We start from the raw sequence: 22614 nt of genomic DNA, 5'->3' as shown, positions 1-22614 counted from the left end.
GACTGGGAGGAGGTGGTTGTGTTTGAGGAAGAAGTTCTTGGTGTTTCAGGTTTTACTGCATTTCCCAGATGCCTGTTCTCTCCTGGTGATAAGAGGAGATTCAGTGATTGGCAGAGTGTGTTTTCCTTCATTCACAACACACAGGAACAATTACAGAAAAAATCAAATAGATGCATTTAATAATAATAAATCACATCTTTATTTATAAAGCACATCTCAAAACTAACACAGAAAAACTCGTAAAAAAAACAAATACAAACTCATTCAGCATATAAGTAGAATAAAGGTAAAGTTAAGGTTAAAGTTGTCTTTATGGCCTTGATGGACAAGTTGGTTTGTAAACGGTAATCACACACAACCCCTACACATAGACCTCAGACAAACGGCGGTTAGAACCCAGACAGAGCGAGAACGGCAGCAGCAGCAGCGTTCTGCTCCAGCTGCAGTGGAGTCCACACGTCCTTGTAATCAATGAACAGGACATTTCTCCGTGTGATCAATGGGGTTTTCAATATTAGACGTCCTGAAACACAGACCTGAGACTTGCAGCTGTACTACCAATCCCCAGGGTCCCCAAGTTGGGTCCCTTTGTCTTTCTAAGAAGCCAAATTTGAAAAATCAGAACTTCCTATCACCCTTTCATACCCTCAAGGTCCCACGTCCCTCCCGCTGCACTTTACAGCTTCATAATTGCTCTTGAATTACATGTGATTCAGCTCGACTCGGTGTAAGCGTTTCTCAGAGCCATTGTTTTCCGTGCAAAGCGAAGGGAACTTTAAACGCTTGCCTGCGTTTGCGACGAGCGAGGGACCCTGAAGTGCTCGCTGCCTCTGTCTGGATGTCAGCGTCCCTGGTGAGTGGCGCTTTTAAAGAGTACAGTTGCAATCTAAAGTTCCCCACAGGCTCTACGAAGCCTTTTGACCTTGGAGCGGAAGAATGAGGCAGAAGTCTCAGTGAATGTGTTCATTACTTCCCTCTGAACACTCTCTCCTGGCATGCAGAGATTTATTTGTGCAGAGAACTCTTCCTTCGACGAACCTCGGCATCATCATCATCTCTCTCTGTGCTCGTTCGACCTCCCCTGACCCAACTCAGAAATAAACCAAACAAATACACAGCAGCGACTTGTCACAGGTGAAGTTGAAAGTAATGAGAGTTAATAAGACGAGTTTAGCTTTTTAGTTGTTTTCTTTGTCATTTTCTCTTGGAGACGCTGAGCCGGGGCATCGGGGGGCGTTGTTCCCCCGGTCGCTCTCAACCTCACGGCTCTTTACCCGCCTGCAGATTTGCATAATATATGAAGAGCCCGGAGGAGGTGCCTCCTCGTTATAAGACATGTCATTACACTTTGTTAGCTTCACAATCTGGGCCTTTGAGTGCCCGGCCTGATAAGGTCGTTGACAGGAAGCAGACTGATGGGACGCACAACTGCACAGTCATGGGTTTGAGCATCTGCGGCTCGTACGGGACCTTTGAGGATCGGTTCAAGAGACGCATCACATCTGTCTCTTTACAGTGAGGAGGGTCTGTAGAATCCATCAATCAAGGGTAAAACTACCCAGAAACCTCAGAGAGCCACAGGTGAGGGATCCCTCTCCCAGGAGGGACACAGGTCCAGTAGATCCCTCACGTGGTTTTGAATCCCTTTCATTTGACAGGTGTTTCATTTTTATTCTTTTTATGAACTGACGTCTCCTTTTCCAGATTTTCCGTCGTTCATCTGCGTTTTCCTCCCGACGCTGTTGTTACATCAGCGTTTGGCTGTTTACTGCTCAGCTGGCAGGAGCCCGCGGTGCTTTTGTTATAAGTGTTTCCCGGCTGATTGTCATGCATACAAGTGCAACCTCCCTGTTGTGTTTTGACTGATCGTTCCAGGTGAAACTGCCAAAACACATCTTCATTGGCCCCGTGCGTCGGGGGGGGGGGGGGGGGGGGGGGGGGGGCAGGCGTTGCGATTCCCCCCACATCGCTGCTATTTACACGAGCTAACAAGGCCGGGGCAGGATTTAGACTCCTGAATGTCACGCTGGTTTTAAAGAAGCAGAATTTAATAAGCTCCCCTGTCAGGTCGGGCTGCAGCAGTAATGTGCATGAATATGTATAAGCATCTCCTCCTCACATTTAAAGGATTAGCAGCTGAGTCTGTTACCTGTTTTAGAATTGCCGGAGGAGGAGTATTTTCGGCTCTACCGTGGGAGAATTATTTATCATCATTATGATCGTGTGCTGGGGGCCATACCGCACCGAGCTAATGTCGACATTAAGGCAGAACTGGCTCAAAACAGCGGGCGCCTCTACGGCCCACCATAATTACCTGATTTTCATTTACATATTATGATAATTTGCGAGTCATACGCCGCTTTGCTCATTCGCGATCTTGAATTAATAGCCTCCGACTGTCTGGGTGGTCCGGGGTGGAGGTGTGTGTGTTTGACCCACTTCCAGGAGTCTGTGTCACTGAGGATCCAGCTGAGTCAGGTCTGGCCTCCTCACTCTCCCCTTTGTGCGCCCTCATCATCCCTGGGCCGATGTATTACCATTTACTGTGGCTGACAGTGGGAATGAACAGAGCTGCAAGTAGCACTGGCTCATTTAATCCAGGCACGAGGAACCTGAGGGGGGAGAACGGTGGGCGTTGTGCTACTGGGTGGGTTGCAGGTTCAAATCCAAGGGCAAGAGAGCACACACAAACATTTTATAAATGCAACACATGCACCTAGAAGGTCACTCAGAGGGTGCATAGCTCCTTCACAGCCCAAATTCAAGCTGCACCAAATCATCTTTCATCCAGATCCATTTATTATTCTCTGAGGAATCCTATCTCACAAATAATGGATTATATCCTTACACATTCGGAATCTGTCCAGTAGTCACACAAACGCACAAAGACGAAAACGAGGAAACAAGAATCCTTTACCCAGAAATACCCCAGGATCGATGGGCTCCATTTGAATAAACAGACAAGGGACAGATCCTTTATAGATTTTTAAGATTTTTAACAATGTTCTTCAGTTTATCAAAGTGTCTGTTTGAAAGTTTCCCTCAGATTCTTTCACACTTCAGACCTCATGAGGTGAACCGGTCGGGCGTGAACACTTAAATCCCTGAAGGCGAAGCTGAAGAAACAAATAACAGATATACTATCAATAGCACTTCTGATGTATGATCACATTTTAATAAACATGATTATCTTCAAACGAAATTACCAGATTCTGTGTGATCTCAGTGTTTTCCATGAACGTCACATGTTCCACGACTGTTTGGTAAAGAAATACATTTTCTTTTTTAAACTCATAATAGATCTCATATTTAGTATTTAGTGTTGTTGTACAGCTGAACATCCATCACTAGCACAGGAGTGATCCTGCTGTGGAAATTATTCATAAAGTTTTTACCATCCTGGCATTTGGCTTATAAATGATTTTAATTAACTAATGACTTCAAAAATTCCAGTAAGTTATATATTTCTGTCTTTGACTCGTCTAATAGCTTAATCATGTTATTTCACATGCACCTATAATATAATATGATAATTGCAGTTAGGGCGATTATCATGAATCATTATCAGAGCCAACTCCAGCCCGGTGGAGGTGTACTGCATGGCCCCTATTAAATAAACTCATAAATTAAATTAAGCACAGAAACAGTTGTTTCAAGCCTCAGATTTTTCTGACATCTTCAACCAAAATCTGTGAGAGTTCATATTTCATGATTCTCCAGCTCGTGTTGCCTCAGTTGGTTCTTTGCGTTGTGCATTGAATTCCTTGGATCACGGCTTATATAACATAACCCCCCTGGCCGACTGCTACACCTGCAGAAAGTCTAACTGTTCTTTAAATCCATGGCTGCGAAAAAAACAGGCAACTTTTGTTATCGACCCACACTGCTGAAATGCCTTTGAGCAAGCACGTCTCCCAGCGCCTGCAGGTGAACCACACAGTGGATAACATCTCAGGAACCTTCAGTGCAGCTCCATCCACTCTCTTCTCACTAATGTGGATATTTTGCAAAAACTTACTTTTTCAGAGTTCAGATTTTTAAAAACTCAGGTTTCTGTGTATCCGTGCGTACAAGTACACGTATTGAAAACGGAAATGATGACGTCACAGCTTACTTTATGTTCGGTTAGCACTGCTGGGGCTAGTTACGTTGAAGTTTGCAGCTAAATTTAGCGTCACTGCAGCAGGTTTACATCAGTCACAGGCGTCTGCCCCGTCCAACATAGGATCAGTGGTCTTCTTTGGTATCTCAGGGGTCGTTGATGTAGACTTTATCGCCACCTACTGGCCCTGCATGCTTGTTTGAACGTTTTATAGCTTTTGTGTTCTCCTCTGGACGGAGATATTAAGTCAACTGAAGGGCATGTGGACTAAATAATTTAATTAAAACATAATTTCTCTCTCAAAGATGAGAGAGAACCTGTGGCAGCTTCAGTTGTCATAAAAACTCAAAAGGTTAAGTTTGTCCATTCTGGGCTACTGTAAAAAAACATGGCCTCCTCCGTAGAGAGGAGCCGCTCCTGATGTAAATATTGAATATTAAAATATAAAAGGGCCGATCCGAGGGTAAAGGAAACAACAATTTAGATGAAACACACGAGTGAAAACATCACTAGGATTATTTTATGTTCAATTCAAATCTTACACACTGGACCTTTAAGAAAGAACTGAGCTTTAAAATTCAGGTTTTACTATTTTAGCTCCTCAGGTTTGTGTTTCGTGCCTTGAGGTTGAATTTGTGTAACTCGCATGTGGGCGAGTCGTTCTCTCCCGTCACAACCGGACTTCACGTTTGGAGATTTCCTGACGTTGACTGCCGTACCTGTTGAGCAAGCAGATTTTTATTTCACCCCTGAGACTTCACATTAGACGCGAGTTGATATTTGACTCAACTGTCGTGTCGCATTAAAGCTAACGGCAGACGAGGCGAAAACCTCTCGGAGCCGGAGCTGTGACAGAGGCACTTTACATATCAGGAGAAGAAGAAACGAGCAGGGGGGGGGATTAAATGAGGAAGTCAGATTTTCTGCATACAGCTCAGCTACTGTATCCTCGCTCACAGAAGTGTCAGCCTGAGTTCAAACAGATCTCCAGCTCGCCGGGCCTGGCTGAAGTCGCCGGTTCACTGCCGGTCGAACCCCTTTGATCAGGACCCGTGCTGCGAGGCCCCGGGGCCCTTTGGTGACGAGCAGATACGACCCAATGAGGCAGAGCAACCTGAGTCAGCTGAAAGCTAACCCCCCCCCCCCCCCCCCCCGCTGTCATAATAAGAAACGGATGAAGAAGCAGAGCAGAGCAAAACCACAGGAGAGACGACGATGACGCGGTCACGCATCCACAACCGGAGGCTCCATTGGTCCCAGGAGATCCAGCTTATTTCTCCTTAGTGGTTCTGTCACACGTAAGCAAAATAGCTCAAAGCTAATATGTGGCTTCAGCTTGAAATCATTAAACTTCCTGTTGTATTCGAGCTCTTAGTCTTACCAGTGTAACCATAATGAGCAGATCAACGTAAACAGGCATTTATGATAGATGTTTGCAGATTGACTGGGATCAAAGGGAATCAAAGGATGAACTTGAGAAGCGAGCAGAAAGAGGGAGGTGGCCGAAGCTCCTGGAGGTCAACAGCAAACGCTGCACAAGCAAAAAATAGAGACAGCTTGTGCCTCAGGACATCAGCTAATGAGCCGGGAATGTCTTCTCTCTTCAAGGATCCAGAGCACGTGATGTGAGGCCGGCAGCTGATGGTCCGTGGCAAACGATTCTTCATTATCGGACGGGAAGGGAAATCATACGATGCGGTAAACGAGGGGCTTTCGTGCCAAAGGCCTCGATGTGTTTGAGGAATGTTGTCTTTTCTAGAACTCATCAATCAATACCTTTGAAAAAAAAAAGAAGAAGAAATGAATATCAGCAGATGTTTGAGTAAAGGCCGATTTCCTCCAGCTCCAGGAAGGAGAGTTATTAACTAGATGATTCAGGGTTGTTGCTTTTTGTCTTTTCACAGGATTTGTTGACAAAATGAAACATAAAGAATGAATTCACTATTTCACTGTTGAGGTTCATGAAAAGCATTGAATGGGAAGTTAACGTCCAGTTGATGTTTCACATGGCAGAGGAAAGGGACCTCTGTATTTGATGTTCACAGGCAGTAAACTGAGCAAAGAACCTCAATTCAGTCGTAGTAAAAATGAGAATATAACCTTTTGCTAATCTGTATTTTAGAATTTACACTTTTTATGAATCATTCAAAATCACAGAATAACGGAGCCTTGATTCGTACGTTCATCGTTTTCAGTTCCTCCAGCAAATATTCCTGTTTTTGTGCAAAAACAAAAGATGAAAGGTTTTTATTTACAGAATCTCATGTTTTTCATAAAGGACTTCACTCTTCATGTCTTTCACTGACAGAGGTGACGTCTGCTGGTCTAACTGGTTGAAATTAGATAATTACACAGACAGTCCTACTGCTGGTGTGGTTTCACTGATGACAGCCGGCAGACGAAACACAGACACTTGGATGTGAAACCACTGACAGCTCCTCTGCTATTAATTAAGAAATGGTAATTAATGGGTGTTACTCCATGCAATAAGATAAAATGACAGTTTTCCCTCAGTAATGAAATGAAATTGATTTAGAAGGACGTGGTGAGTGTTTATGGATAAATTTATTTAAACTCCTTTATTGACATATGTAAACTTCACGAGTTGCACTGTGTGAGCGGCGAGTGGGCGGATTCCCTCGCTCCCGCTGCAAATGAACAACACAATTTGTCTCGTGTCCAAACAGCATCTTCAGAATAGAAATGAACAGCACGACCACAGCGGCCTGTCACGTTGTGTAGCCCCTTCGCACACTCGGGTTGTGTGACTGGGGAGGCTGCACCAGTTCTCATAAATTCCCGGCCGAGGGTGAAAGCGAACGTTGACGAGGATCGAGCCTTTATCTGAGAATGATAAATCCCCCCCCGCTGCCACACGGAGGATCACAGAGGAACCTTGAGCTGATTTATGGAGCTCAGAGAAACAGGGAGAGTGAGGAAGCCGTCCTCTGTCGGGGAATCGCTGCCATTCTTCATTTGGGTGACGTTTCACTCAACCCTTGAAAAGAGTCCCAGGGAAATACGTCACTCTCTGTCTTAAAGACCATTTTGTGGCGTTTCCGGAGAGGAGAGAGGTTCGAGGACGAGACGGCGGCCGGTCGTGAGATGCATGAGACACACGCCGGTGCAGTCGGTTTTCATTTTTATTCTTGTGGTCACGGCGCGTTATGTCAGGATACTTCCTGCCCAGCTCGGAGTTCACCAGTTCAAGCATGAATGATTTATTGAGGATGTCAGATTTCGGTGTGTCCAGACTTCTCCAACCACAGCAACTGTCAAAATACCTTATTTCAAGCATTGTCCAGGGTCCTCGTGCACCAGGCCAACCTGACCACCAGCACCAGTATGGCAGCCAGGACTAAAGCAAGTCAATGCTGGCATTAAATAAAAAATACCCCATCAAATAGTCCAAAATCAAAAAGTTCAAATCTGTAGAAATCTGTTCCCTGATTATATAAATAAAAGAAGTCCACGTTTAACAAAGAAAGAAAGTGATAAACTAATTCTTAGATCTTCTCCTTTGATCAGGATCCGGATACGCACCGACGTTTAAAGGCCTTTCTCATCTGTCCGGTAGTTTTGGCGTTATCTTCGTGACCGATAAACCAACCATCAAACAAACGGTCTGACTTCTTTCAAGAACCACCATTTAAAAAAGTTATTTAATTCATACATAAGGAGAAATCCACGTTAGCAGCGGCCGACAGACCAGCTGCTGCTGCACCAGTTCAACAAAAGACACAGGAGAAATGTGTTTTTGTGTTGTTTTTTTCTCCTATTGCATCATTTTCTCCTCCTCTACACGCAACCAACAGCGAAAACAAGTTCCCCCCCTTTCTCCGGAGGCTGCTGGAGTCAACCAGGCGAGGCAGCTTGAAGGACACTGGGTACCACTCAACCAACCAGTCTCTCCCTGAGGGCACTGAACATCACAGATCTAACGATTCGAGAGAACTCCAGGTCAGATAGTTCCCTTTAAAGCCAGTGAAGTCCGGCTCTGCACCTTTTCAGAACCTGGCAGCCGGCCGACCGTCTGCTGCCAGGTTCAAACTCTAAATCATTCATCTGCTGTTGAACTGAGCTTTGGGTGAATCTGCAGTCGTGGTTGGCTGATGTCATTAAAGCTGCTCTGACCGATGCCTGGGAGAATACTATTCTAAATTTAAGAGTTGGTGAAGAGTCTTTCTAAACTTCTAATTTCTTAAGCATATCAAGAACAGTTGTATGATCGCTGCAGATTGTTATGGATTCCATTTGAAAGTTTAATCAAACGACTTGCAGACATTAGAAGATCCAGTACACAATTATTTATCCAACAATTACTTGGTTTTCAAGTTATGAATTCACAATGTGGAACAGAAATGTGTAATTTTTCTTATTTTCCATTTTAAAAAGCTTTGTAGTCCCGTCACAGATGTGGGTTCAAGTACTTCTCTACTTTCTATAAACCCCTTTTTACATCTTCCAGCACTTTACCATGATCATTTGTAAATGATTAATGGTGTGTGTGTATAGTGGGGTCCCACTCCTACCAACTGGTTTGACACAGGGAGTAAACACAGGAGCGAGGGGGAGATTTCCATGGAGAGCTCTGACATCATTATATCAAGGATAATTGGTCCATTGAACTCTGTGTACACATATTTTATAGATTTCTAATGTGGAGCATCAGTTTTATAACCAAGGTTTGTCCTCATTTACCAAAGAAAGAGGAAAATATATAATATATATATATATATAGTACTTTCATATTATTATGCCTGGTTGGAAGTATTTTGCTTTAAAAGTATATATATATGAAGAAGGTTGGTTTAAACATTAACTTAACCCTATATATGCTATTGAACATTTCAGTTTTTTTTTATTATCATATAATACATACTGTGGAAAATCACATGTCACTTTAATGTTTCTACAGTTTCTAAATACGTCTTCACGTTGCCATCGTGCTTCATTACTTCATAGCAGCGGTACCAAAATAGTTCTCTGCCAGTTCAGCATCGTTCTTCATAACATGAATGCAGTTTTAAAGTCCCACTGCCGCTGCACCAGAGAGTTTCCACGGTCCCTCTTTTCTTTTAGACGCGTGTATCTTGCCTTTCAAATACATCCACCATCCATCTGCTGCTTCCGGAATCAGCCGCCAGTCATGTGACAGTGTTACCATCAGTCCCGCCAATCAAGTGGCCTCTGGACAGCGGGGGAGTGATGAGGTTACAAGCAGCGGGCAGGCCATGAACCGGTCACAGAGACGGAGACGTGGACACAGGACTTTCACCTCATCATAACCTCGGCTGCTGAATTGAACTCGTAGCAGTCGCATCCTTTCATTGAGACCAACACCAGGTCTGCTATTCTTAAAGCCGAAGCCCGTGTTGTGTGAGGTTTGAGTTCTCCATTCACTCGGGGCCCTGTAACATCTGGGTTGAACCTCTGGGTGATTGGCACGGGGGGAGTGATGTGGACTCATTGATTTATTTGACCGCACGCTGCAGCTCGGTCTCATTGCTTCAGAACAACAACAAACACAACATATACCTTTATGTCTTGATGCCATTAAAAACAACCACACACCCGTGATTTCTTAACACAGTAAATTAAGCGTTGAGGGAGTTTCTTGGCTCATGAACGTGTTATGATAATCTAACGTTGGCTGTAAAATGTAGATCCAGCCGCAGGAGCCAATGGAAGAAATACGCACAATTCACATTTATAATAAAACATGTTGAGCTGAAGCTGAGCTGCTTGTAGAATAGCAGACAAAACTCTTTCACGTTGATCTTGTCCATATGGAGCATTGTGGTGAACTGGGTAATGTAAAGGCATCATTGAGTGTGAACATTTACTCTGTGAGGAATCAGACTGTTGCATGTTGAGGCTGAATGAGATGCCGGGTTGCAAACATTAGCTACAGAAATAATATCTTCTATTCCTGGTGCAGCCGAGCTGGATCCCCTCTCCGATTCTGTGTTGTATAAAAAGATCTGTATTTTCCTAACTCCTCTTTTAGTCCCGTCTTTTCTCTCCGGCCGGTGAGACACTGGAGCGTTTCCTTTTCACACGTCAGGATTCACACACGACTCTCCAACCTGTCGTGAAGTGGACATGAAAGTCTTTCTGAATTCTTCTTTTCCTGTGTGTCTCAGGAAGGTGTCACGTCACGTGGAGGGAATATTTAAGGGAAAGAAAAAACAGCCTCAGCCTTCAGCTCTAGGTTCAGACTCTTTGACTGAGCTGAAAGGAACTCGGGGGAAACTCATCTGAAGGCTGAGCTGTTCTCACGACCTCCACGACGGCCGAGTCCAGTTCAATTTGTTTCTTTTCACTTTCACTTACCTTTGTTCCGCCTTTTTGTATCAGCGGGGGTTTGATAAGGTTGTTCTTCAAAACCATGAACAGAGTCGTTACTCCGTCAGAGGCCGGAGGTTTAAATTGCACAAATTAGTGAAGACAAAAAAAACGCCTGCAGTGACACACAAGCTTTTACACAAAGAACACACCACTGTGAGTTTGAATAGCCACGAGGACTTGTACATGAAAGTGGCACGTTGTTAGAAGAGTCCGAATCCTTTTGACTGGAGCTGCACGTCTCCTTGTGAAAGAAGTACTTTTAAATGGTGCCACACTGGTTTCTCATGTTATTACCATTTCTACTGCAACATGGTGATTTGGTTCATGGACAAACATTGGCTGAAACATACAAGATACATTATCTTCATGTGCAGAGCGAGTTGTTTTCTGGGTTTTAACTATGACTCGTACATTTTGACGTGAAAGTTGAGTTAACGAGTTTATCTCAAACTTTCTAAACAGCAGTGAAGTTGAACAGCTCAGTGTCCGCTCAGGCTCCACGGGTCACGACCATTATTTCGATGTAAAGATGGACGCTCTGACAGCTCCCCGAAAAGTGAACCCACAGCGTCTTGATCGCCCCCTGGTGGCTGGCTGCAGTAGAGGTGATAATCTTCACCACAACTGGTGTGCTCGGGCTGAATGATCATCTGCTGTCGTGGCTAGTAAGTTATAATCAGATCTATCATTCTTTGCATTAAAAATATAATGAATCTTCAAATGTGTCAGTGTTTGGTTTGTTTTATTTATCTATGTGTTATTTTCCCGTGCTTATTATCGCAACCTACTCTTTTAGTTCTCTGATTTGAATGAGTCTCACCCAGATCTCTTGTCATGGTCTCATCTATTCAATCTCCTCCTTCTGCTGGTGGTTGGGAGGAGGAGGCCCCATCTGGTGCAGAGTGGTGGAGCGTCACTAAACGAGCAGACGTCAAGCCGCAGTGAGGATTCAGATCTTTGCTCTCAGCGCTGTGCGTCAAACCAATTCAACAGCAGCTTAATTATGTTCAAGCTCGATTTCATTTCTATTTTGTTGCCGCCTTGAGCAACAAAGCAAAGCTGGTGATTGACTTTGACTCTCCGTCCACATCGGGGTGAACAGACGTGATTCAACACAACACACGACGACAGATCATCAGGAGACATCGAAACCTGCCCGGTCGGATTTACGTCCCTGCGAGGAACCGATTTAAAATATGAGAACCTCTCCGGTACAATGAAAAAAAACACACAAACATTTCCCCAGTGTTTCATCTCCACAGCGTCTCCACTACACACACCGTGAGTCACATTCACTCCGGAGACATGAACTCATAAGCCTGTTATGCACTGCCGCCCGCTGAGCTCCTCAATTAGCTTTGCCGTCTTTTGCCAAGTCGCATCACTAAAATGAAAAGTGAGCAGATATGCAGTGTGGAGCCGGCCTCCTTCTAGATAACCACAGAGTTTCTCCCCCGAAGATGGATCCTGCTCAGAGACTTACCTCGTGTCATTCTCTCCGCGTGATCGCACAGATGATTCTTTCCCTATCGGAGGCTTTTTGCCGAGGGTGTATAGGTGTGTGTCTTTCCCGTGCAGAGGAAGTTCTTCTGTCAGCAGTGCAAACACACACAAAAAAAACGATTACAGGGGCGGAATTATCTGGATTGCCTGTCTCTCTCTGTGCATTCCCCAGATGTGTAGGCCCCAAAGAACAGAGCAAGGTACCTGCCTTTGCACAAACTTGTTTATGAGATAATGTTTTTTATCTTTTAAGTCCCCATTTCCAGGCCCCGCCCCCAAACAATATAAATGCATATTAGGTAAAAACCAGCTTGAATCTGATTTCAATATAAAATACATGTTTGTTGAGACTTGCAGTTTTTGGTTGGCGGTGAGCGACGCCACATCCAGAGCATCAGTGTTCTTCTTCTGTCAGAGCGACGAGTCAAGTGGAACATGACTCAATAATCAGCGCCACAGGCAGATGTCACAGATTGTTATTTCTGTCAGGAATTATTCCTCTGATATGAAGCTGGAGCTGCTCACCTCCTCCTGGACTCGTTCTCTGCTTGCACTCGTTTACTGGAACCCCGGTTCGGCTGCACGGGCCCGAAATAGAACGAGCGTGAGCGTGGATCGTAAAGTGTTCTGGTTTTATTGGACTTAACGGATCTGAGACAGAACGGTGCGCCATTGAAGAAAAGGAGTGTCAGCGACATAAAGAGCTCAACTCCCCTCGGAGCAGGAAGTGAAGTTAGCTACGTTCATCCTGGAAAAGAACAATAACGCTGTGAAACGAGGGGGTCACAGAGAAATGATTTCAAATTAAAGGTGTTCTCAATGTTCACGTTCAGAATTCAGCAGCTTTTTGTGTTAATGTCACACATCACGTTTAATTGCTCTGTGGTTTCACTTTCAAAAGAAGTGAGGGGGAACTTTTCTTTTCCTCTGAAACTCTCTAAAGAATGATTCTGTGGTTCGTGAGCCCCCCCGCTGTGAAAGCTCATTTCCAGACGGACGGACACACCTGCCAGCTACAGCCGCCCGGGGGGGGAGTGAACAGAGAGGCTGATGGGAGCACAAAGACGTGACCGTGTCAGATTAGCAGGCCGCACAGGTTCCCCCCCCCTCAGACAGAGCAGCTGATTGACTCCTGCCTCGGTCTCATTAGTGAGTTCAGGGAGGTGCGTCTCAGGCAGGTGGGCCGAGGAGGGACTCTCACACAGAGCGTGAAGGCCAAACACATCGCTTCCCGAGACAATACCAAGGACAGGCCTCCGCCGCCCGAGAGTCCTTGGCTCATTGAAAGTGCTGTTTCACATAATGGGAGCAAGCTGAAAAAAAAAAAAAACATAAACCAACCTGGTAATGAGGCTTTTCTTCAATTTCTACAACGTCCAATAAGATTCATCTGTGCTTATAATAGACGACAAACATCTGTGCCGCTCTGACTCTAATTCGTTGGGTAATTGTTGGCTGAGCACAGACTGAGCTAACCGCGGTTTACGTCAATAGCTATTAGAGTTCGTAGAGACATGACCAAAAATGGTCGTTCATTACAGTGCGAGAGGAAGTGGATGAGTGCATGGTAAAAGTACGAGTTCGAGATGGGACATGTGTGCATGAATCTTATATTAATGAGTCTTATACACTAATAAATCACTTGTACACATGACGCAGTCACAGTTGTACATTGTGTTCATGTTTATGGTTAAACGCCAGGACGGCAACACACCTAAACAAAGATGGTGAATGTGGTGACACTTACTTCTGAACATTAGCATGTTAGCATTCTCACTTGGTGCACATCAGACATGATATTTTCCACCTCGGTGTCTCACGCAGCCACTAGCTCGGATTAACCTTCCTGCATTTTACGATAATTTGAAGGATACATGAATTTACATATTAATTAAAAACATTTCATTAGTAATTCTGCAGGTGAAAAGACTTCAACCCTTCAGCTGGATGAATTCAGCTGAAAGTTGAAGACACTTCCAGGATGTGTACGTTTCACTGACACAGTTTCATGCCCTGGTTACATGTTGGAATCTAATCATGCTGGAACGTTGTTGGAACAATAGTGTTACGTAACGTGCACATGGAGAAAAAGCTGTTACTCTTCAGTGAATCCAGTTATTACCTAGACTGCTTTTCAACTTCTAATCCTAGAATCAATATTCACAGCAAAGGTTGTTTTCTCCTCATGGAAGCTTCGTCTTTCAGAGATTCATTCCCCGGCCAGTCATGAGGAAAGTTGTTAGATGAAAACCATTTTCACAGAACATGTGAGGTTTCTACACACTTCTGTGATACACAACTAGACCTTGTGTGTTTCTGGTCCCTGACAGACTGGGAAGCAGCTGTGATGACGCACATCTGTAGTACATGTTAAAGCAGTTGCCGACACTCGGGCGGTGCAGAGGTTTATTCAATTAGCTGAAAGGCTGATGCTCTGCTAATTAGAGAGGAAAAGTAATGATCCTCAGATGTCCCCCATCAGGGACACCTGTCCACGCAGATCTGCAAATTAAAAAACGATTTAAAAATAACAACCTTGGTCGTCCCCTGTGAGTCGGAGGCGAGAAACAGGTGGAGGCAAGAAAACTTCCACGTGGAGATATTAGCCACTGTTAGGAAATTACATCATCTCTTCTCTCAAAATGACTGATAGAGGAACTGAGGACGGGATCACATCACCTTCTTACCAGATGGTAGGGAACTTATGACCTTCAGGGACAAATTGAAATTAATTAATTGAGTGTTTGAATGATGGAGGTTTAACGGTTTCCTCTTTAATGAGAGGCAGCACTCAGAGATGGGACTTCTTTAGGAAAACTCAAATATATATTATCAACTAAAGAGGAACAGTGGGAGCAGGGTTCTGGCTGATGGTGGTTAGTGTTGACATTTAGAAAAGAACATATTAAAAAGCTGTTTTTAGACATCAACTCCAGAAAAGATGTGGAGAGTTGACTTTGTCTTTTACATAAGAAGAAGGCAGATCCTGCAGAACACGATGTTTATGAACTCTGTTCTTATTTGCAGCGAATCAACACTGGCTCTCATCTGTGGCAATCTGTGGAATCTCATCATCAATCCACGTTAACATCAGATTTTAGCGATATTACGTGATTAACTAATTTTCCAGCATTTATCTTCATATCTGCAGCAATCAAAGTATGTGAAAAATAGATGAGCAATTTGAGGAGGAATTACAGTCAGCTTTATAAATATGCTTTAAGGTATTTTTGGTTTATTGGAGTAAACTGTATCTGACACTAAGGAAAAATACATTCATGCATAAAAAAAGGTTCAGGATTAAACATGAACTAAGGACCAGTATGAGGCTGTGACCACTGAACATGCTGCCACTGATGATAATTAACTCTGAGCTCATGGGGGGGGGGGGCCTGTGCTTCATGTCCTCTGCAGGTTTGTGTGTTCACGGGTCGGTGCCATATTGGATGTTCACCTATGGAAAGATTCACACACTGTGCACGACGTGGATGAAAAGACATGACAGCGATTCAACAGGTCCAGATAACAAACATCGTTTAGAGACCTGGTGTGTTTTTGCTTTTTTTTGCTTTATTTTTCGGCTCCTTCATTTGTTGTCGTTGTTAATTTGGGAGTTGATTGCGAGAGCGCGGCCGGTGAAGGCCGAGAGCTGCCGGCGGAGGCAGGAGGTAAAGTGAGGGACAGATTGGACGCTGCTGGGTCCAGGCCCCCCCCCGCTGAGAACCAAATAGAGGTCTCTGTCAGGAGCAGTGTCCGGGGAAGAGAAGTGCGGCGTCCCCTGACTTCTTCTGCTGCTGCTGCTGTTTTAATGTTGATTACAAAATCGAGCCATTGCACTTTGTTTTTTTTACGAATCACAACATGACTCATGTCTTTTTATTTTCAATTAATTTAATCCTGGTTTAAAAGGTTAAATCCCATTAAGGCTGGAGACCAAAGCGACACTGAGACAAACTCAAAAGGCAAAAACAATATTAACACAAAAAATAAATAATGAAAAAGACGATTGTGGAAGATTTAGAGCTGGATCCAGGGAGGTGTGGGCTCCGGTGTAATCTATTGGTGACAGATGGTGTTAATAACACGCTCATAAGAAATTTACCAGGAGACTTACTGAACTTTAAATATGTATGTGATGTTTCTGTGACGGCACAACTGTGAATGAAAAGTGAAATTAATGCTAGAAATACAGGTAAATCTATATAGAATACAAATAAAGGAAGTGCTAGAGTTTGCTTAAGATGCTCAGAGGGAAAGACGTGTTGAGTTCAATTAAGAAATATGAGAGTAATAATAACGACATAATGATTAACTTTGAGTAATATTCTAATAAATCCCCCCCCACACACACACACCTTTTGGCATAGGGTGGCTCCTAGAGATTCTCCTCAAGTCGGCAGATCTGCAAGATTAGTGTCACCAATCAGGTGTCGGGGGCCAAATGGGAAATATGGTCAGAATCTCCCTGACTGAGTTATGGAGTTAATAAGAAGTTTGTTTTTTGCAGGACAGTATGATGTCACTTTGGAGTTGACCTTTAACCTTCTGGATACAAGATGTCCTCACTTTTTTTGTCCAATTCGGTTATTTGTGCTGGACCACAGAATTGTTGTGTTGCGTTGTGTTGTGTATGGCAGCAGATTGACGTGTCTGTGTGTCTGTGTCTGTGTCTGTGTCTGTGTCTGTGTCTGTGTCTGTGTCTGTGTCTGTGTCTGTGTCTGTGTCTGTGTCTGTGTCTGTGTCTGTGTGTGTGTGTGTTGTGCAGCTGATGTCAATCTGTTTCAGTTAAAACACGCTGTGGACTCCAGTGCGTGTGCTTAATGAACTAGATTGAAATGTAAATGTGACTCACTTGAAAGCAGCTGTTCCATGATGAGTCTGTTTGTGCTTCTGATTTAACAAGGACGTGGAATTAAACTCCCCCCCCCCCCCCCCCACTGGAGACCCGGAGCCCAGATGCTGTCGGACGTCTCCCCCCCCCCCCCCCCCCACACGCTGCCGAGTCTCCATCTCAGCATCTCACCACGTTTCATTTCAGATGTTTTTAATAAAAACATGGAGCTGCTTTATTGTGAAGAAACAACAAGCGACCACATTAACTGCAAATCGAGAGAAGCCCCTTTCATCACGAGTCTTGAAGGTTGTGCGATTAAATAAAAAGAGAGCGAGTGCGTGGGTTGTGTGTCTCACTGATGTTGTTGTTCATTTGACTTTTAAAGCAGGTGCATTTTTTAGGGAAAAAACTAAAGCTGTGCTCTTGAACTGCACCTGCCTTGTGTGTTAATGGACGGCGTGCAGCTGAAGGTGGAAGGCTGCAGCCCTCCAGGGATCCTTGATAAAAAGCCATTAGTCTCCTGTGGGCAGTGCCTGGTCCTCTACAGTGTATAATGGACTTAACATGCCGGTGCTGTTGCTCTGTGTTCTGTGTTTTAACCGTCGTACTGGGATTAATCCCTGAAGGCTGATGGACGCTAAATGAATATTTATGACCCCAAGCGGTGAGGGTGAGTCCTGTGGACACACACAACCGCCCGTTTCACCACGTGTGTGTGTTTGTTTGTGTGAGGTTTCGGCCCGACACCATAAAATCCTCACAACATTCTCTTAACAGAAGCACTTTACTGAAACATGGGTTTATAGATTTCGTTTTTCAGGGCTGAAGCAGCCTCCACCTCTCGCAGCTTGACTCCTCGTCCTCAGCCGGCCTCTGGAGAAATCAGCTGTTTTCACCAGCTAGCCAAATAATGATTAGTTGGGCTGATTAAATTAAGACTAAATACAGACGTTAGATGGTATCCTACGTCCAGAGTCTAATATCTGTATTAACACTCCAGACAATATGGACGACACCTTCATGCTGCATAGACACCATGGTTGGAACCCCCCCCCCCCAACCCCTGACACTAACTTTCTGAACATCTCAATGTGTGTCTGATGTGTGTGTGATGAAGGTTTGCACTTTAACTTTACCACATGTGTGTCTATGGGCTCCGTGCAGTTAGTTCATATCTCTGACCCCAACAGAATCTGCCTAATCCACCATATTGCAACTAACAGAACATGAAGTCAAAGTTTCCCTCACAGGTTAAAATGGTTCTTTTAAATGCCTGACAGATTTGTACCAGACGTGTCGGAGCAAACATCTCCTCTGAATGCATTCGGCTCCTCCCTGCAGGGCCTCCATCTGGACTTTGAGGTTGTGTTCACGTCTTCGCTCTTCTCAGCACGTCTTCCAGTATCATTCCTATTAAACGCTGTAGCCTCCAGCGACTGCTACCACGTCTCTGGACGTTTAGTTTAAAGACCGTCTGAATGCAGCACAACACAAATCAAAGTTCACACCTACACATTTTCCTTATGCAACCACGGGGCGAAGAAGATTCTGGAATCAAGCCTGAGCGGCGCAGCGAGGACGGGAGGAGGTGTGTAACTTTTGAGATTGTTGGAGAAAACTTTCAGTGGTTTGCTGAAGCAGCGTTTTCCAGCTCGATGCAGAAGCTCGTGAGATTTGACCTCAGTGCTAATATGTTCATATTAAAACCAGTCTCCCAGTTGTAACTGTGTGCTGTTTAACATTCACATGGTTACAACAACACAGCCTATCTGCAACTCTGGTTCCTGTATCGTGGAGACGGAGGCAGCTTCACCCTCCAGCGGGTCCACAGCTCTGCTAAATACCAGCATTGCATTTCGGATTTGGCTTATCCACCTTATTGCCGTCAGTGGGAGACGAGAGCGACGGGAAATATTAAAACATGTCCTCCAGAAGAACCAGTGGAAGAAGAGGAGCGGCCGTGACCGGTGGGATCGGCTCGGCACAATGGAGTTCAGTGACATCGACTGGAGAGAGAAGATTCCCAATCCCTTTACTGGCTGAAGCGTTCCAGAGACTGGAGGAAACCACAGGAAGCCCAGTCAGATGTCGGTATTGGTCAGAAACCGGTATGAGACAGATACATGCACCAGTTTCCGACTTCTCCAGGTTTCTCACAACTGGGATACTGGAATCTGGATGTAATGTTTGCATGCTTTAACACGAGATACTTCTCAAACCCAATAATAACTGGGACATTCATAGAGACATTTGAAGCGTGAATCCTACTTTGCTGAACCCTACATTTTGCTCATGGACAGACGGACCCCCTGTGGTTCATCGTCTGTGGGAACCAGCTTGTTGAGCAGAGTTTCCTGGTTTCTTCATCTGCAGAAATGAATCGTCTTTCTCCCACTTGTCGATTGTGTTACTTGCAGTGTGAACGCAGCGTTTGCATCCATCTCCTGCTGACTACTGAGCTGCATGGAGAATTTAGTCCCCCCCCAACCCCGATGGGAAGAGTCAGTGTCACGCTCTGCCCAGTGAGATCTACACAACCAGAGAACAACCTGACGGCGCGTAAAGATCCACATTAAAGTCTTTCTGATGTCAAGTCTCCGTAATGGCTTTCATGCAAATGCTGGAGCTCTCCCACATGACAGTTCTGTGGTTCAGGGCACTTCTTAAAATGATTTTCTTATTGCTGCATTGCAGTTCAATCCATCGGGATAACTTGCTCTTTCTAACATCAGCCCGTTTGCCGGGGTTCCACAAAATTGCAAATCAGCGGCTGGTGACACTCTCTGTCATGTTTGCAGCGGGGAGGAGAGAGAGAGAGAGTCGGCAGGCGGAGGAGAGAGAGAGAGGAAGCACCACCGGTATCTAACACCTGCAAATGGAAACTGTCACAGCTTGATAACAAACCTGGAGGAGGTTGAGCAGAACAAACACTAAGCTCTCTAGTGTGGCGGCTTAATGAGGTTTTCAATGATACAACCCAGTGAGACGGAAACAAGTGAGTGGCAGCGGAGAACGGGATCCTGGGGGGGGGGGGGGGCACCTGTGACCCCTGCTAGGATCTGTAGTTCTCAGCCACCGTACATTCCATTCCTCTCGATGAGCCGGGATCCTGAAGAATATCATAAAAGGAGTCACCGCCACGGCTCGGCGCTCGGCCCGTGATTTAGTGCCGGGAGACGGCCGCAGACACCGAGGCAGCCTCGCATGACTGGAGGCAAATGAAACAGGAAACTGACCACCTCATCTCCTCAAGGGTATCTGAGGGGGTGGGCCGGGGCGGTAAGGTTGGGGAGATGTATTCTACTAATGAGGACACCGACGCCCACACACACAGAGGTGACACCAAGATATAAATCATGTTCCTCCAGTGCACCTGAACATGCAGTCAGCTGAACAACGTTTAAGAGATGAGACGACACCACGGCTCCCCAGATGTGGAGTCAAATCATCTGGATGGCCCCCTGGTGGCTGGGTGCAGTATGGGCCACAAACCATGTGTCCTCCATGTTAGTAGATGGGACGTGGACCAAACCAACAACTCAAAAAACACATCGAGTAACATTTTGTCAAAGATGGTTGCACTCATTTCAGGTAGAAGGGTGAAATGTGATGATTGACAGCTGAGATGGAGTCGCAACTGGTCGAGTTACACCAACATCACTTCTCAACTGGAGGAACAGGGCATCCATCTTTATGTGCGTCTATGGTTAAACTCTGCAGCTGTGCCAACTAGCTGTTTACACAGCTGCAGTGTAAATAGTTATGTGCACAGACTAATGAAGATATACATTAGAGAGTGATGACATATGGTAGATTTAGCTGATGGAGCTTTATTTATAATGGGGACATTATTGTAGCAGTGTGTCAATCCCTAATCAGATGTGTGCATTGTGTGCAGAGGAATCTCCAAATGTGTAATGAGACTTGTGAATGTGTACGTGGATCTGAAAATCTTTATTTAGAATGTGTGTGTGTGTGTGTGTGTAAACAGACAAAATTTGTGAAGAATTATGTATTCAGATTTGAGTGTGTTGAGTGAATCTATAAACACGGAGATTAATGGCTGAAAAGTATTTTGCTTCAAGAGCAGAGAATACAGACGAGTCCCATTCACACGCGGCTCTATAGAACTTTCTATAAATTGATAAATGGTTGAAGTTCCATCCAGAGTGAGATCTCGTCCCTTTTCGCTGCCTCTTGTATAATAAAACCTGATCTTTAATTTCCACCTCTGAGTCGTGACTCACCCGTCAGAGTGGAAAGTCGACTTCTACCCTCACAAACATTTCATCTGCAGCACTTGCTCTTGACGTGTCTTGCGTTCTGAAGAGTTATGACCACACTGACTTTGAGCGATTTAACAGTTTCCAGCTCAGAGTGTTTCTCAAGGACACTCTGGGTATAGAACGCCTTTTTTTCTGGGGATCTAACCCGTGATCCTTTAATTACGTCTCTGTGAGCGCTAGGCCACCCGGGCCACCTCCTCGTGCCGTTCACAGTTCACGAGTCCATAATCCATTTAGGTGAGGGAGGCGCAGGCTTCATTACAAATGAAATGGTGTGTGCACACGGGGGGGGGGTCACATTAGCAGAGTGGACCTGATATTCCACGCTGTCGCTCCTCAGCCCGGAGACGAGCTGTGACTCTGACAGAAGGAGCTCTCGTCTTCACGCTGCAGTAAGTGGACCGACTCTGTTACGAGCGGCAATGACACGTGAACTGCAAAATGCCAAAAGTGCAAGAGGATGATTTACCGACAGTCCGGCTGTGACCAAGTGCTGTAACATTTCCATTTGGCCAGGGCCTTCATCCAGAGCGTCTCAGAGAAGAACCTCTGTCCTTGTCGTTCGCCTCGAGAACGATTCGACCAAAATGTTTCCTTCAGTCGAGAGAAGTCGGACGAGTGAGAAGAGCTTTATCTAAACTGAGCTCAACACAAGCAGGAAAGCAAACGTTTGATGACACGTGTCGATGGTCATCGCCAAAAAGATCCTGGAAACAACAACATGGACCGAGTGAAGCTGGAATTCAAGCCCTTCCCAGAGAATTCCACACATAACTTCCTAAAGACTGAAATGTCCAGAGTCAGTGTCTCACAGACTCTGCATCTGCTTGTTGCAGCACTTCATCCTAGTTGGAGTGTGTACAGTAAATACTGCTGACAGTGAGTTGAGCATTTGCATTTTATGTCTGCAGCATTACATCAAATAAATGTTCTCTCTCTTGGAATTCCTCCTGACGTGTTTATATCCCTGGAACAACCGGTACATCACCAGATTTAGGGATGTGAACACAGAGAGGACGTATGACCCAAGGTCCCTGGTGGTTAGATCCGGAGTGACAGGGACAGAATCCAGATTTATTTGGGCTTTTCCATTGGAGGATTGAGGAAAGTGGCTCAGTGTGATACAGGTGGACACACGTGTGAGTTAAAGTAAATATCCTAAAACATGCTCATCAGCAGGAGTGAAATCAAACTAAACTTTTCATGTTTCTAGAGAGATTCATTTAACTTCTGAGTGTTGAGACCTTTAACCCCGATATTTGTGTGGTTCAGGACCCAAGGAATTGCACTTGTGAATTTGGTGGGATTTGGACACACAATACGTTCAATATGAGTAATCTTTGAATCAACATAAGTGACGACAATGGGGAACTTTGAATAAGATCAAACTTTATTGATCCACACCCCGGGGGAAATTCAGTTGTTACAGCTCCAGCAGGTCAGAGTGATGTAGAAGAGGGAATAACAAACACTTAAAGGTAATAGAATAAGATATTAACTTAAAAAATGCAGATTATTTACATTATAAACTCCTTTCA

Source organism: Platichthys flesus, chromosome 10 (assembly GCF_949316205.1).
Source record: "Platichthys flesus chromosome 10, fPlaFle2.1, whole genome shotgun sequence".
NCBI classification, from domain to species: Eukaryota; Metazoa; Chordata; class Actinopteri; order Pleuronectiformes; family Pleuronectidae; genus Platichthys; species Platichthys flesus.
This window is presented reverse-complemented; position numbering follows the sequence as displayed.